This window comes from Ischnura elegans, assembly GCF_921293095.1.
Source record: "Ischnura elegans chromosome 13 unlocalized genomic scaffold, ioIscEleg1.1 SUPER_13_unloc_2, whole genome shotgun sequence".
In the NCBI taxonomy this organism is placed as follows: domain Eukaryota; kingdom Metazoa; phylum Arthropoda; class Insecta; order Odonata; family Coenagrionidae; genus Ischnura; species Ischnura elegans.
In genome coordinates, this window is record NW_025791658.1 from 5,598,433 (window position 1) to 5,613,531 (window position 15,099).

The 15,099-nt window shown below is 39.4% G+C and overlaps 1 protein-coding gene and 1 long non-coding RNA gene across 10 annotated transcripts in view; both read right to left on the reverse strand.

The window, feature by feature from the left end:
* LOC124172740 (zinc finger protein 268-like) overlaps nt 1–15,099 on the reverse strand; it is a 405,740-nt gene that overhangs the window by 99,958 nt on the left and 290,683 nt on the right. The gene's annotated exons all lie outside the window — the stretch shown is intronic.
* Nucleotides 7,139–8,665, reverse strand: LOC124172745. Its single transcript, XR_006868264.1, has 3 exons — nt 8,454–8,665; nt 7,585–7,850; nt 7,139–7,297 (listed from the first exon to the last, which is right to left on the reverse strand). It is a non-coding gene; the product is annotated as an uncharacterized LOC124172745 (long non-coding RNA).

Here is a 15,099-nt window from a genome sequence, read left to right on the forward strand (position 1 = left end):
TACATGTCAACTAAATCTGGGTTCATCCTGAATACAATGCCTTGGCCTTTTCTTAGACTGTACATGGCCACAGATGAGTCAACGAACATATTTACAGATACATTAGTTAGAGATAGTGCATTTAGTAAATCAAAAACTTTGTCAAGGCCTACAATGGCCGCATACACCTCCGCCACATTGATTGATTCTGTTGGCGGTATTGCAAAAGATTGACTCAGGTCCCAATGAGGGACTACCACTCCACCTTGGTTAAGTGTCGCATCAGTATAAACTTCAATCGGCTCACACGCTCGTACGTAGGGCACTTTTCGGTTGAAAATTTCTGACACTTGTAACTTCAACCACCATTCGATATTCCTGTGGTATATGTGTGACACTAAAAACATTGGTAAACGCAACACATAGCACACCCAAGCTAGAAACCCGGCGGCTTTTGGTATATCAACAGCACGTAAGCGTGGCACTAGTGGTATCACTGAATACACTCTTTTCCTTGAGCCGGAGGTTAGGGTGATAGTACCCTCATCAGTATTAATAAACACACCTAAATATTTCAAACACTTTACACATGTCATAATGGATTTAGCAGTATTCACTTGTACACCGAATTCATTTAACAAATAATCACATATTGAATACATACAAAACTTTTCTTTAGCATAAAACAGCCAATCGTCTAAATAACAGATAACATGCACATGAAATTTCTTTTCAATAAACAATTTTAAATCGTCCGCCCATCTTTGAAGTATTGCTGGGCTTAAGGCATGCCCCATGGGCAGCCTAGTAAAAGCATAGGTATCTGAACCATATTTAACACCATAAAATTTCCAATGTTTGTAATGGATTGACAATTGATAAAATGCACTTTTCAGGTGCATTTTTGTGAGGTAAGAATTAAGAGGAATTTTACATAAGGCCTGCCCGGGGCCCATTAGCGAAAACTTTGGCGTTTTATAGAATTTAGTCCAAGCTGATAGGTCATAGATCATGCGGAAGCCTTTGTCCGCCTTAGGTATTTTGTGGAAGACGCAAGATGTCGGCGGGAACGTCCGGGGCCATTCTTATTGTGTCTGGCCACCCCATGGTGGAGGCTGCCAGGAGGATTCGCCCCCTGTTGTACAACAGGCGTTTAGGGGCGTCAGGCAACTGCTCCCAGTCGGCCGCCAGGCCGAGCAGGAAGCCGATCTCGTGCAGGTCACGTGGCTTAAGTTTAATGGAATTCTGATGAGTACGTAACAACATGAATAACCTAAGTACCTCGTTATCTTCTGGCAATTCGAGATGTTGGGCAGGCGGTGCTGGGCGCAGCGACTCCCACGTGTCCGGTGCTGGCGCTGCTGGGAGCGGCGCCTGGAGGTTGTTAATCACCTGGGTCAGTTGTTGTATCTGTTGGGACATCTGTTGAATGGTCTGCTCCATGGTGGGTTCGTCTTCTGTTAGCTCCTCAATAGTTGCCTGTATTCTAATTTCTTCTTCCGTTTCCTCCTCGAATAGGCCCTGGGATCTGGGATCTGATCGCAACTTCATATGGCTTAATGTTACACTGCTGCTGGACCTCGGTACCTCCTCTCGTCGCACCAATTTGCATAAGACGAACGAATAAAATCTTTTCTCGGTCTAGCCAACTACATAATAGTAATCTTTACAGGTTCAACTAAACCATAATTTATCGAGTGATTATAACTTCCATCCAAATGTCAATTTATTTTCGTAGCATGAACTGTGGTATCAAGTACTGCAATACATTATTACATTATCTATTATTTACTATCACCGCTTATTATTGCATAAATTTTAGATGAGGAGAAATCTTTGTTTTCATCAAATTATAATTTCAGATAGTATTCCATGATCCTCAGGCTATCTGAGCCCTACTTCATCTTTAAATTTAAGGTAACTTCCTTTCACACGTTTTAATTAATGTTTTATTAGTAATTCTTCAATGGACATCAAGCCATTTTAGAATCACATGCAGGGTGTTATGTTACTCGAGACAAAATCAATCCAACATTCTCAATATCGTTGAATTTGCCACATGTTTCTGAAAGAAAATTCCTTCGCGACCTAGGCATAATACGATAACATGAAATACTTTTGAAAATTCCAAATTTGAAATTGCATAAAGCCTACCTCATTTAATCATAATAAATTTCATCTTACGCCCATTAGGTACCATGTATTTCTCTCCTGCTACCTTCCTTGAGCAGCATCTTGTCTTTCTTTTCTTCTCTAACTACCAAGTGTATTAGTTGAGAGCATACGTGATTCAATCGCATAATTAATGTTCAATTACATCCTGAAAACGGGCGTGTAACTTTAAAAAAAATGATTTGGCAATGAGAACTTGTGGGAACTCTTCTCCACCATTGAATAGGGTAGTTTGCCACATCAAAGAAAACGAAAGGCATTGATTGGGATTCGTTACCCACTATTAGTGTATTCAAAATATACAAATTATTTGGTTATAGAAATCCCAGTTTAGACTAATATCTATGGTCAATTTTAACCTCATTTGAAAAAGGCCAGATTGGCGCCCATGCGATGCCACTCCACGTGACGTCACAGGGACCTAGTTTCTATACGAGTAGATAGGTGTTTTACATCGTCTGAGGTTACCAATGCATGCATGAGGCACAGAGCTCAGGGAATCATCTCTTAATAACCACCTATTAAAATATGCCTATGGTAGGAAAGTTTCCTTCGTTTGATAGGGTATTAATAATCCTTATTTAAGCCAAGTGCTACCATCCAGCAAGGTACTCAGCTATCCGCTAGCATCCTGTGACGTATCAGCGCTAAGCCTCGCCTCAAGGTCACCTCACTGGGCAGGAGGGGGAACCAGAAATACGACGTACGGAGATATTTCCCGGCATTCATACTTAAGCGTCGCGTTTTCGCGCGCTTGAAAATTTTCACTTTTCATTTAATCGCGAAAAATAGATGTTGTCATTTAAAAATCTAAAAGCGTGAAATACGTACTCCAGGAGTAATAATCTTTCGATTAAAGCAATAAAAAATAATAGGAAACCACCCTATTCAAATATATATTGCAAATTATCTCAATGACCTAAGCGTAATTATTAGCTAGCCTATAACAAAAATTACGAGTTTTTCAAACATAAAGAGGTGTTCATCTACACCTACATAATACCCCGCAAGCCGCCTAAGAGGCGTGTGGCAGGGGGGTTAGTGTAGGGATTAGGATCCGTTTACACATAAAAATGAAGTGTTCTAACGAAGTTGGGACTAGCGTTTACTAAATACCATTATGGTTCGGGGGAAACACGAATTCGCACATCTATCCGTTCGGCAAAACATCTCTCTTAATTTATCGTTTCTATCGGACCTGGAAATATAGTGTGGCTCTAATATTATGTTCTCCATGTCGCTCTTAAAAATACCCATTCTCAATTGTTCACGCAATATAAGCCTAGCGCGCAGCCTCCGAGTATCCAGTGGGTCCCAGAACGCTGTCTGTACGCCCGTAGCTGCTTTTGACGAAACACGCAGTATTCCGTTGTATTTTATTCAGTTCACGGATTATGTCTTTCTGCACCGGATCCCATACGCATATTCAAGGTGTGGTCGGACGAGAGCAAAATAGCACCTTTCTTTCACTTTCTCATCCGAAAATCTTCCCACAATACGCTGGACGAATCCTAATTTCTTCATGATTATGCCTCAAATAATCCTTATGTGCGTTCCCCACGAGAGATTCGACGTAACACCCAGGTACTTCACTTCGTCTACTGCCTTAATATTAATACCGTCCACTGCATAAACGTGGCTATAGTTGGACGAATTCCGCTAGAAATGTATCGCCATGCATTTGCTCAGGTGAAATTCGAGTTCCCACTCTTGGATCCACTAATTAACGTTGCTTAAGGCCGATGATAGAATTTCATAGTCAAAGTGATCACTAATTTCGCAATAGATGACAGCGTCGTCAGAAAATAAACGTATTTTATTGCTAATGCGGGAGCAGAGATCATTAATGTATACAATGAACAAAAGGGGGCCGATTACGCTTCCTTATGGAACACATGATGTAACTTTACTACGTCAGAGCTAATTTTGTCAAGAACAACTTTTTGTGTACGGTCACTGAGCAGTGGCGGATACAGAAAAAACTCAAGGGGGGGGCGCAACATATCTTGAGTTGTCTTAACTTTTACGTTAATAAGAGATGATCAAGTCACAGGCAAAGTATATGAAAATTTTATTCAAAGTGATTATAAACATGTAAAAGACAATGCCATCTTATGATATAAAAAAGTTACAATTGCGGTTTTGAAATGTTCGGCAATACAGCCGGACCCGCAAGGGGAAGGCACGCGCCCCATGCGCCCCCATCTGTATCCGCCACTGTCACTGAGAAAGTCGCGCATCCAGTTTACCACTGTTTCGTTTAATCGGCATGACTGTAATTTTTATAAATTTTCTGTGAAGTACCGTGTCGAAAGCTTTCTTAAAATCTAGAAATAGTGTATCAACTTGTCTTTTCTATTAACCAGATTTTAGAACATAGTGAAGAAAGAGCGCGAGCTGTGTTTCGCACAATCTATCTTCTCGGAATCGGTACTGACAGTCATGGAGGAAGTTACCCCTGTCCAAGAAAGTCATGATATTGCTCAAGACGATATGCTCAAGTATCTTGCCTACATTCGAGGTTAATGAAACTGGACGGTAGATGCCTGGGTCGTGTCTGTTTCCCTTTTTGAATACCGGTGTAACGCTTGAAATTTTCCAGTCTAGCGGTAAATTTGTTATGTTATAATGTAGTGGACTAATTCCGATTTATTTAAAACACAGCACCTCACAAGCAGCATCACCATGAAATCCGCTGTACCAACAATGCAAAGGACAACGAGAGTGCATCGCAAGACAACACATTGGACTCTCTTCGTCATCTATTCAGCAACCCTGATGAGGACACTGTGGTCTATTTTGGGGGTTATATCGGCTTCTCTAAAGTTTCGGACGAATACCAGATCACAAGGTATGACGGAAGAAGAGAGTTCCAGATGATTTTGATTTAACTATGTCGGCCGCATGGTCATTAATAAATGTATTAAATAAAAACATATCCAAGTTGGATATTATATAGATGGCATTTGGTGACAACTTCGGATATTATGTGGATATCTAAGCAATATTATTGGATTAAAAGTTGGAAATTGTTCGGATGTTGCAGTTGAATATTATAGATATTGTATGGTTATCAATTGCTACTAGGGAGGTAACCATTCACAGACTGTATTTTTGGGCCATTTACGTATTATGAACTGTTCAATAGGGTGGTTTCCTTCATCAAAGAAAACGAAAGGCATTGATTGCGATTCGTTACCCACCATTAGTGTATTCATAATATACAAATTATTTTGTTTTAGAAATACCGGGTTAGACGAATGGCAATGGTCCATTTTTATCCTCATTTGAAAAGGGACAGATTGGCGCCCATGCGATGCCACTCCACGTGACGTCAGAGGGACCTAGTTTCTATACGAGAAGATAGGAGTTATACGTCGTCTGAGGTTACCATTGCATCCATGAGGCACAGAGCTCAGGGAAACATATCTTAACAATCACTTATTAAAACTGGCTAAGGTCGGAAAGTTTTCCTCGTTTGATAAGTTATTAATAATCCTTATTTAAGCCAAGCGCTACCAGCCAGCAGGGTACTAGGCTAGCCGCTAGCAGCCTGCGTCGTATCAGCGCTAAGCCTCGCCTCAAGGTCACCTCGCAGGGCGGGAGGGGGAACCAGAAATACGTCACGCGGAGAGACTTCCCGACATTCATACTTAAGCGTCGCGTTTTCGCGCGCTTGAAAATTTTCACTTTTCATTTAATCGCGAAAAATAGATATCGTCATTTGAAAATCTAAAAGCGTGAAATACGTACTCCAGGAGTAATAATCTTTCGATTTAGGCAATAAAAAAATAATAGGAAACCACCCTATTAAGTTGTTTATGAGGTATTTTCCAGCTGTTCTTGAGCTGTTTTCCAGCTGCTCATCAAGCATTCTCTAACTGTATGGTAGCATTCACAATAATACCATTGATGATTAACTTCCCGGAGTGTGGGTCTGAGATTGACGTACAAAATTATTTGCCGAAGTTTCGATATATTCTTTATATCTTAGTCAGGGCTATGGTATGATAATGGCTAGATGAAATTTTATCATGTAGAAATGTAAGATTATAACAATGTTTCCTTTGCAATAAAATACTATAAAATATAAAGAGTATTAAGTTTTGAAATACAAAATGTTTGTCTATTTTCCATTTCTGTACAATTTAATTCTTTATTTATTTTCTATTGTAAAATTTTTTGTCATAATCTTTCATGCCACCATGTATTAATTTGATGTAACCATTATCATTCATAGCCCTGTAGAAAATATAAGGAGTACATATATCAAAACTTTGGCAAACAATTTTGCATTTCATTCTGAGACCTATATCATCATTAAAAAATCAAGGTCATGAAAATTTCAATCAAAGGTTGATTTAATAGCACCAATGTTTGATCGGGAAACTGTTGAAGCTCTGTTTACAAACCGTAGTTGGCTGAACGGATATGTTGCACGCCAATGAAACTGCACTGTTCAGCAAGCGCTCTTGAGTCATTTGGAAAGCATTTTCAAGCTTCTTTTGGGATTATTTGCAGTAGTTTTCATTTTTATGCAAGCTTTGGATTGTATTTCGAGGTCCTACATTCCCCACTTCATTTGCTTTGCTCTAATTATTCAGCGTTCAGCTACTGAATCCGCTAGGATACATTGCATGAACGGTTCAGCTACTGGTAGAGTTCAGTATAGATGTTCAGTCCAGCTACCGATATGTTTAAATACAATATGTTTTCGGTTCAGTTGTCAAACCCAGTTAAATAAAGTGTATTTTCGGATCAGCTACCCAATCCAGTTAAATTCAGTATGCATTCGGCTCAGCTACTGAACCCGGTAGCATGTTTCAAAAAGCAGCTTATAAGCTAGAAACATATATAGAAGTTTCGGTAACTATAGTTACCGAAACTTCTATGTTTCAATGTTTGAAGTTTTGAAAATTATAGTAAAAAAATTGATCAAAATGTAAAATGATTGGCATATAGTCACTTATTAGTTTTTGTTTATATCTTTCTGATAAATCATTTATTTAAAAAGATAAACAAATTAGAGACATAAGTCACCCGAATGGACTGCATACTTGGATCTAACGTGATTTACAGGGGGTGTCCCAATTAAGTCACCCCATCATGAGGTGTGACTTGGGACAGTTCTAATTTCTTCATAAATCTGCAAATAATTGACCAATAAAATTTATTTTGTTTGTAATTATTCCTGACAAGAGCTTGCACTAATGATACTGATTTCAAAAATTTTTACTGAAATTGGAGAGAAAATTTGAGTTTTGAATGCAAAAATTGTCCCAAGTCACTCACTTTGATGGTACCGAAACCGGTTGTTAGAATTTTCAGCTGGGCAGCCTTAACGACCTATAGCTGAATGCTTATAAGCATTCAGCTATAAGGATTTTGGATGTGGATTAAATAAATTTAACTCCACAATAGAAATTACATTACCGAAAGAGTCTTTTCCTCAGCATCATATGCTCCCTTATTTTTCAAAATCTCAGCTAAAGCATCTCCCACAACAGCACTTTCAAGACGTTGTTCCCTCAGTGATGGTGCCTCCCTGGTCTACTTCGAAGTGGTAAAGGACATCGGGGAAAGCCCTTGGGATATGGCACCATCCTTCAGTTTTGGCCGTTCAGTAGTTTTCCTGACTTCTCATCGAGGCAGGAGCTTTAATGTACCACATCTTCAGCCAGGCAATACCGGATGAACACCTTAAAATAGAGATAATTCCATTGGTACACAGACAAACAACTGTATTTCAAGTGAAGATTACCTTCGTCCGATAAGGATGTCGTGAAAAAAGGCTTAATGTAAAATGCTAACCCAGTCACGGGTCATGTTTTTCTTCCTTATAAGAAGTCATTCATTCATCCAGAGTGTTCCACATCCTTCCATAATATACTAAGTACCAGAATAATTCATTTAATACCCTCGAAAAATCAAGTTCTTTTTGTAACAACGCCTAATAAAACCAGGATATGCGCCGTGTGCTGCATTAGCGTTGGTGTGCGAGAATTTCAAAAGCATTTAAGTCTGTGCACAGACCATGGTAAGACATTTATTGAGAAATAATTAAAACTATTAATTATTGAAGCAATAACACAAACAGTATTAAAATCAACCTGCAAATACATACCATACATACGATCGCGCGTAGAATTTTTTCAAGAAACCAACACCAATTCGTCCACCGATCGATGCTTACATGAAATCTCTTTGTAATTCACTTTTAATGACGATTGAAATAACCAATTTACTAGAATATCCCTGAATAATCCCAGAGTTCAAAATGAAAGAAAAGGATAGAAACCCACCTAGGAATTTTTGTTGGCTGGAGTTCGTTTCTTGGAATGGCCATGGAAGAATCTTCCAGTGAATGGCAAGTACCATTAAATATCTTCCAGATGCATAGGAATATGTCTATTTTACGAAAGTATTTCTACGGCTTAATCTAAAAAAATACTGTTATTTTCAATACTGAAGGTAATTACTATAAAGATATTCGAAGAAATGATACATACTTTTAAAAACATAATTGTGATGAAAAAGCAGCCATCGAAGGTATCTGAAGAATTTATAATCGTTTAAAGCATTTAAAAAATCAAAAATGATAGAAGACTGTTAACTGTCTCAGCTCCACGATGGTTCTACGTATCTACGTCCTTTGAAAAATAGAAAACGTATCGTCACGTACTACATGGGTGTAGTACGTATATTTTTCACGGAATCTCATAGATTTCGAAAAAAAAACGATTCTCATATGTCACTGGTGGATTAAGTTCAAAATTACGCCGCCAAGGGATAAGGTGGCGTAAGGGGACATAAAAGCGGGCATTTCAAAAGCTCATTTGTTTTCAGTTTACAATGCTGCCACATGGGCGCTATACCCTAATGATAGGCAGAGTCCTCTGGATGGCAGTTCTCTACACTACTTCCTCACAGGATCAACTTTGTAGTGTATTATCAACAATCCAGAGGACTATGATGATAGGTTGCTCGGATTTCATGTTGCCGGGTTGGGTTGGGTTGGGTTGGGTTGGGTTGGGTTGGGTTGGGTTGGGTTGGGTTGGGTTGGGTTGGGTTGGGTTGGGTTGGGTTGGGTTGGGATGGGTTGGGTTGGGTTGGGTTGGGTTGGGTTGGGTTGGGTTGGGTTGGGTTGGGTTGGGTTGGGTTGGGTTGGGTTGGGTTGGGTTGGGTTGGGTTGGGTTGGGTTGGGTTGGGTTGGGTTGGGTTGGGTTGGGTTGGGTTGGGTTGGGTTGGGTTGGGTTGGGTTGGGTTGGGTTGGGTTGGGTTGGGTTGGGTTGGGTTGGGTTGGGTTGGGTTGGGTTGGGTTGGGTTGTAATAAAGAAATTCATGTTTATAGCATATTTTATAATTTCGTGCCTTTCTAAGTCAATTTTCTGTATTTCGGTAGGTTTTTTGGAAAATAGATGGCAGTACTCGTCTGATTATGTTCTCTGTTTTCCCGTCCGATGGCAGCACCGTTAAGATTAAGTTCAGACTTTACCCGTCAGGTGGCATCACTATTTTGATTAATTTCTGCATTCGCCCGTTCGATGCAAGCACGAGAGCAAGCAACAAGCGCGTATCCCAAGAGCCCTGCATATTTATCCCAAGAACCCTACGGATTTTTGATAATTTTCTTTGAATGAGTATCCTTTTAAAGGAAATCCCCACACAGCACACGGACACCTTTCGGACATCCGGTGATTGTCCGCCAAGTGGCCTATGGACATCCTACGGACAGCCGAATTCATACAAAATGATGTCCGCTGCAAGTCCGCATGTCAGTAAAAAAGGTGGCCTATGGACGACCTGAAATTGTCCGCTCTGGACACCTTGAGGACACGTTTAGGTTAGGATTTCATTTTGTTCGATACAAATAAATAATAGGTCCAGACAAGAATTTAAATAAATAAGGCATCAATTCCATGCACAATATTTATTTGGCTTCTTAAAATAATACAATGCAAGAAACTACATACATATTATTAAATTTTCTTCTTCCCCTGCAACCGCTCCTTGGCGTGCCTTAGCCAGTTTTAGATGGCAACCTCCACATCTTTTTCAGCGGTCATGCTCTCCTGCACTGCTCCTGTAATAATGAAGTATATAAACATTTCATTGTAGCAAGAAATTGTATCTTGTACGTAACAAGCAGATTACATAAGACAGGACGCTACAGTCTTATTAGTCACGTGCAGAAAGGTTTCTCGGGTTTTCCACCGGTTGATGTCGTCCATGTCTCCCGACGTTTCGATCTGCGACTTGCTGATCATCCTCAGGGGATCTTCCTGATCTTCATTCGGAAGATCCCCTGAGGATGATCAGCAAGTCGCAGATCGAAACGTCGGGAGACATGGACGACATCAACCGGTGGAAAACCCGAGAAACCTTTCTGCAACTGATACGCCGGGAAAATCTAAGATCATACTTATTAGTCACGTGTTTAACATTCTTAAGGTTTCAAAATTAGGAAACCTGTCCATTACAGGCTGAATACATTTTACAAACTTTTCTTTAACTTTTTCTTGTTCTTAAATAAGAAAAGATTTTGAGTAAAAATATTAATATGTTAGTAATGTATACATTATGATTAAGAACATTTTTCATAGAACAATTGTTGAACTAGATTTTAATCCCAAATATGAGAAGACTGTTTGCCTGTTAGACCCTGGTGCACCATCTAGAAAAAAATTCTTTGATCCATCCTTGCCAGACAGCTAAGTAGAGGTCTCGAAAAAGATATTGGAAAAAGCATTCGAATGGAGGATAATATTTCTGAACAATTGGTCTCTGCTTGAAGATTATGACTACACTAGAGTGAATTGTGTTACATAAGCTGGAGCTAAGGAAGACTAATGCAGAGGAGCTGAATATGATATAGGAGTAAAGGAAACTAGAAAATTTAAAGGAGGAAGTTTAAGTGGACTAGATCTCTTGGGATTAGTGTGAAAACAGCCACACTGATTTGGCACACAAACCACTTAGCTGCATTGGCCGAGATGCAACTTAAAAAAATAGAAACTTTGAAAAACTAGCAAAAACTTGCTGTAGTTAAGGCCATTCCATGATTTAGATCTCCGAATTCTTCCAATCTTAATAATTAAAATAGATCTTCTAATGTAGTCTGGTATCGAGGCAAAAGTGAAAACCTAGCTCACTGGCAATATTCACATTTCGACAGAGACATAACAGGTGAATAGCAGCTAAAGCCTGCTGTGAGCTACTGAAATTTCTATAGCTCCTACAACAACACCTACTTCAAAACATCTTAGTTAGCTAGAGCTACTAGAAAATAGTAGCTTCTGTAGTACTGTGCAACTACCATCCCTGTTGAATAAGTTATCCCATTCTTAAGTTCTACAGGTGTTATACATCGAACTTTTATAGAGCATGAGATCCTTTTCAACCATGTTTTTGGTAATTATACCTCCCATATGCAGAACAAAAATTGTTTTCAAATGTTTGAATTACTTGGTAGTGGAATCTGCATCTGAAAATAATACATAACAATACTATTTTCTCTACCTTTAGCATGGAAGGGTGAACCTTGTATTACAAGATGTTCAATAATTATTTAAATTTACTTTATATGAGCTCCCTTAACAGGAGCAACTTGCAAAAAAAGTATCCAGACCAAAATTATTCCTCCTTGCCCAAACCTATATAATAATCAAACGAATACTTACACCTCTCTCTCATGCCTTGCTTTAGCATGTTCCAGCCAACTCTTCACTGTAACTTCCACACTAGAATTGGTGGCTGTATCGTCCTGGTTCAGAGCAACATCTGTAAAGAATGAAGACAAATAAGTATACAGACAATTATAAGAAGAGAGACATACAAACTTATAAATAGAAATAGGAACTAAATAAAATACAGATAAGGTATTTTTATTCAACTCCACTACATGAAAGCTATAGTCAGTAAATGCCTCCAGGTAAATATATCAGGTTCACGATACTCTACACCAAAATGTGTACCGATGGCTGTACGAAAAGATGCACAAGTTCTATTTTCTGGGTATAAGATTTCATGCAGCAGTTTGAGCAAATAAATGAACCATGTAACATAGCCGTAAGGTTTGTTTACACAATATATCACTTATAATTAGACCTTGTTTAGATTCATCCCAAGTTTCTTACAGTCGTCCTTTAGTTTCCACTAAATTAAATGCATGGATGACTAATAGCACAATTACTTAGTTTGTAGTTAAATTAGTTTATAATTTAGTAGGTTAGCAAAGTTGGGCAGAAAAAATATATTAAACGCTATAAAAGTTACGTCGGCATTGTAATTTTTTAATCCCTAAGCCTTATCTTTACTGACATAATAGATCATTTATTTATTTAGGACCTAAAATCTTTAATTATTAACCTAGTTCCATCAAACAGATAAAGAGTATAAAAACTTTTTGTAAAAAGGCTAAACATTGGTGGTTATCCTATCATAACCTTAATCGCCATATCCTATCATAACCCTTCGACCTGAAGACGCTGGCAGGATAGCCAGCGAAACTGTTGTCAACCAACAATCTGACGCGGAAGAAAACCCTGGAGAAATGCAGAGATCAAACCATCGCCGCGGAAACCTACGCTCTAACATCCTATCATAACATTAATGTTCTTTTTCGATGCGTGCGTGAATATACATATCAAAAGAAATCACACGGTGTACTCCGATTTCAAAGAATTAATAATTTACGTGAAACCTATTAATCATATATGCGTGTTGCAAAATCCCCCGGTTACACGTAAGTACAATTCCTAGTTATATATATATTTTAATATCACGAGATGTGGGTCAATTCCTAGTTATATTTATTGCCAAGAACCCTACTTGATTTGATTTAGGAACGGAACCAAACGGACCGTTCGGACAACAAATTCAGCCGTAGCCTACGTTATCAAAACAACAGGTTCTATTTTATACGCTAGCACTTACATTATTTCCTATACGTTCTCGCGTACAGAGACTATAGTACAAGAACTTCCACTTTAAATTATATCATGTAAACAAGGAACAAAAGCGAAAATTTCACCATGAACAACGGAAAAAGACGCTACCTTTAGTTGCCAAGTAACGGTTTTACCGAGACGGTCATGTTGTTCCAAGCAGAGCCATATTTTTCCTCGAGATGTTACAGGCTGAGTTATAAGAAATATAAGGAGCATGCGGAAACACTATACTGCCGACAGTGAACGCCAAGAAAAAATTATTTGGATGTCACATCAAACTTACTTGGAATACATGTAGCTGCATCTTTGTAACCGCCAAACCACCATGCTGTCTCCGGTGTTCCATTCCGGTTCCTCTGTTGGAAAGGAGGAACGGAGGAATGTGGAGAACCATGGGAAAATCTGTATCGCGGAGTAGCGGTAGATTCAAAATTCGTTCGCCACCAAAAAATCTAGAATTTCAATATAAAGTAAAGGTACGGCAGTACTTACCTTCTATTGCCTATCCTTAAATTGGACAATTACAATGTCTAATCTGGGAATGAGGCCATCGATGCCGTGATAATTTTAGGAGAATTCTTACCATTAAAAATTAAAATGAATTTAAAGCGTTATGTTTCATTAAAATACTTTCCAATCAATCGCCTCTGAGATTTTTTAATCCCTAGAGAGTAAATATTAATTAATCAATAAGTTGAAAGAGTTCATTTAACCTGCAGGAATGGAATGTCCCCGAGACGGCTACGCGACGTCGGCAGGACATTGGTACATAATATAAAATTTCAGTAAAAATCGATAAATTCCATTATTCCTGTTGTTAATTTTTGTAAAAGTTGCTAAATTTAAGTAATTTTTATAATCATGAAAGAGTACGAGTTTATTGTTCATCCAACGCTTCTCAACCGTACAACATGCGGAAATTTTTAATTTTTTGAAAATTGCTAAAATTGTTGCTAAATTTGTTAAAACTTTAAAAATTGTTATAAATAATGTAGAGAGTCATAAGTTCGTTCAATTGTTGTTGTTTAACCCGTAAGGCATGTAGAAATTTTTAACGCTCGTAAATGTTACTTAAATTGTTGCTAACTTTGTTTAAACTTAATTAATTGTTATAAACAATGTGGCGGGCGTTCGAATCGCAGCGCGCCACTGCCGGAAGGCAGCACCGCCTGGAGGGAGACAGGCGGAAGGCCCTTGGCGCCGTCAGGGTAACGGGACCCTGGGGGATTTGGCGCCCTGGCAGGAGAGTAGCGTCCCGACAGCTTGAGGAGAGAGACCTGCCGATCCCGCGACCGTGATTTTTAATCCGCGAGCATCCATGTGAAACATCGCATGTGCGCATGTAATTTTATCCCGAAAATAAACGGGTTAATTCCTAAATTATAGAGGTCTTAGTTATTTCGCCGCCTGCCGAGATAACCCTTAAAGACATCTAAAGTGGTGACCACGCCGACGTGATCGTATTAGGACCACGTGAGTGATAATTCTAGCGATTTTGTAGGGTATTTATGTGATTGTGTTTTATAATATTTGTGTGTCGTGTTCGCGATGGCTGACGGTGATAACCGCGTAGAGCGCATTTCAATGCGCGTGCCTCCGTTTTGGCCCGAAGACCCCGCAGTGTGGTTTGCCCAAGTCGAGGGACAATTTCATCTGAACGGTATCACGCAGGATGCCACGAAATTTTATTACATTATGTCTCAACTGGACCAGAAGTACGCCGCGGAAGTGAGTGACATCATTATTTCACCCCCGGCGGAAGGAAAATACGCGCGGCTGAAGGAGGAGCTGATACGCCGTCTCACGGCGTCACAGGAGCAGCGGATTCGGCAGCTTCTCGAGCACGAGGAGATTGGGGATCGCAAACCCTCTCAATTTTTGCGTCATCTCCGATCCCTCGCCGGCACATCGATTCCCGACACATTTCTCCGGACGCTGTGGCTCAACCGCCTGCCCGCCCATGTCCACACCATCCTAACGGTGCAGCAGGATGCCGACT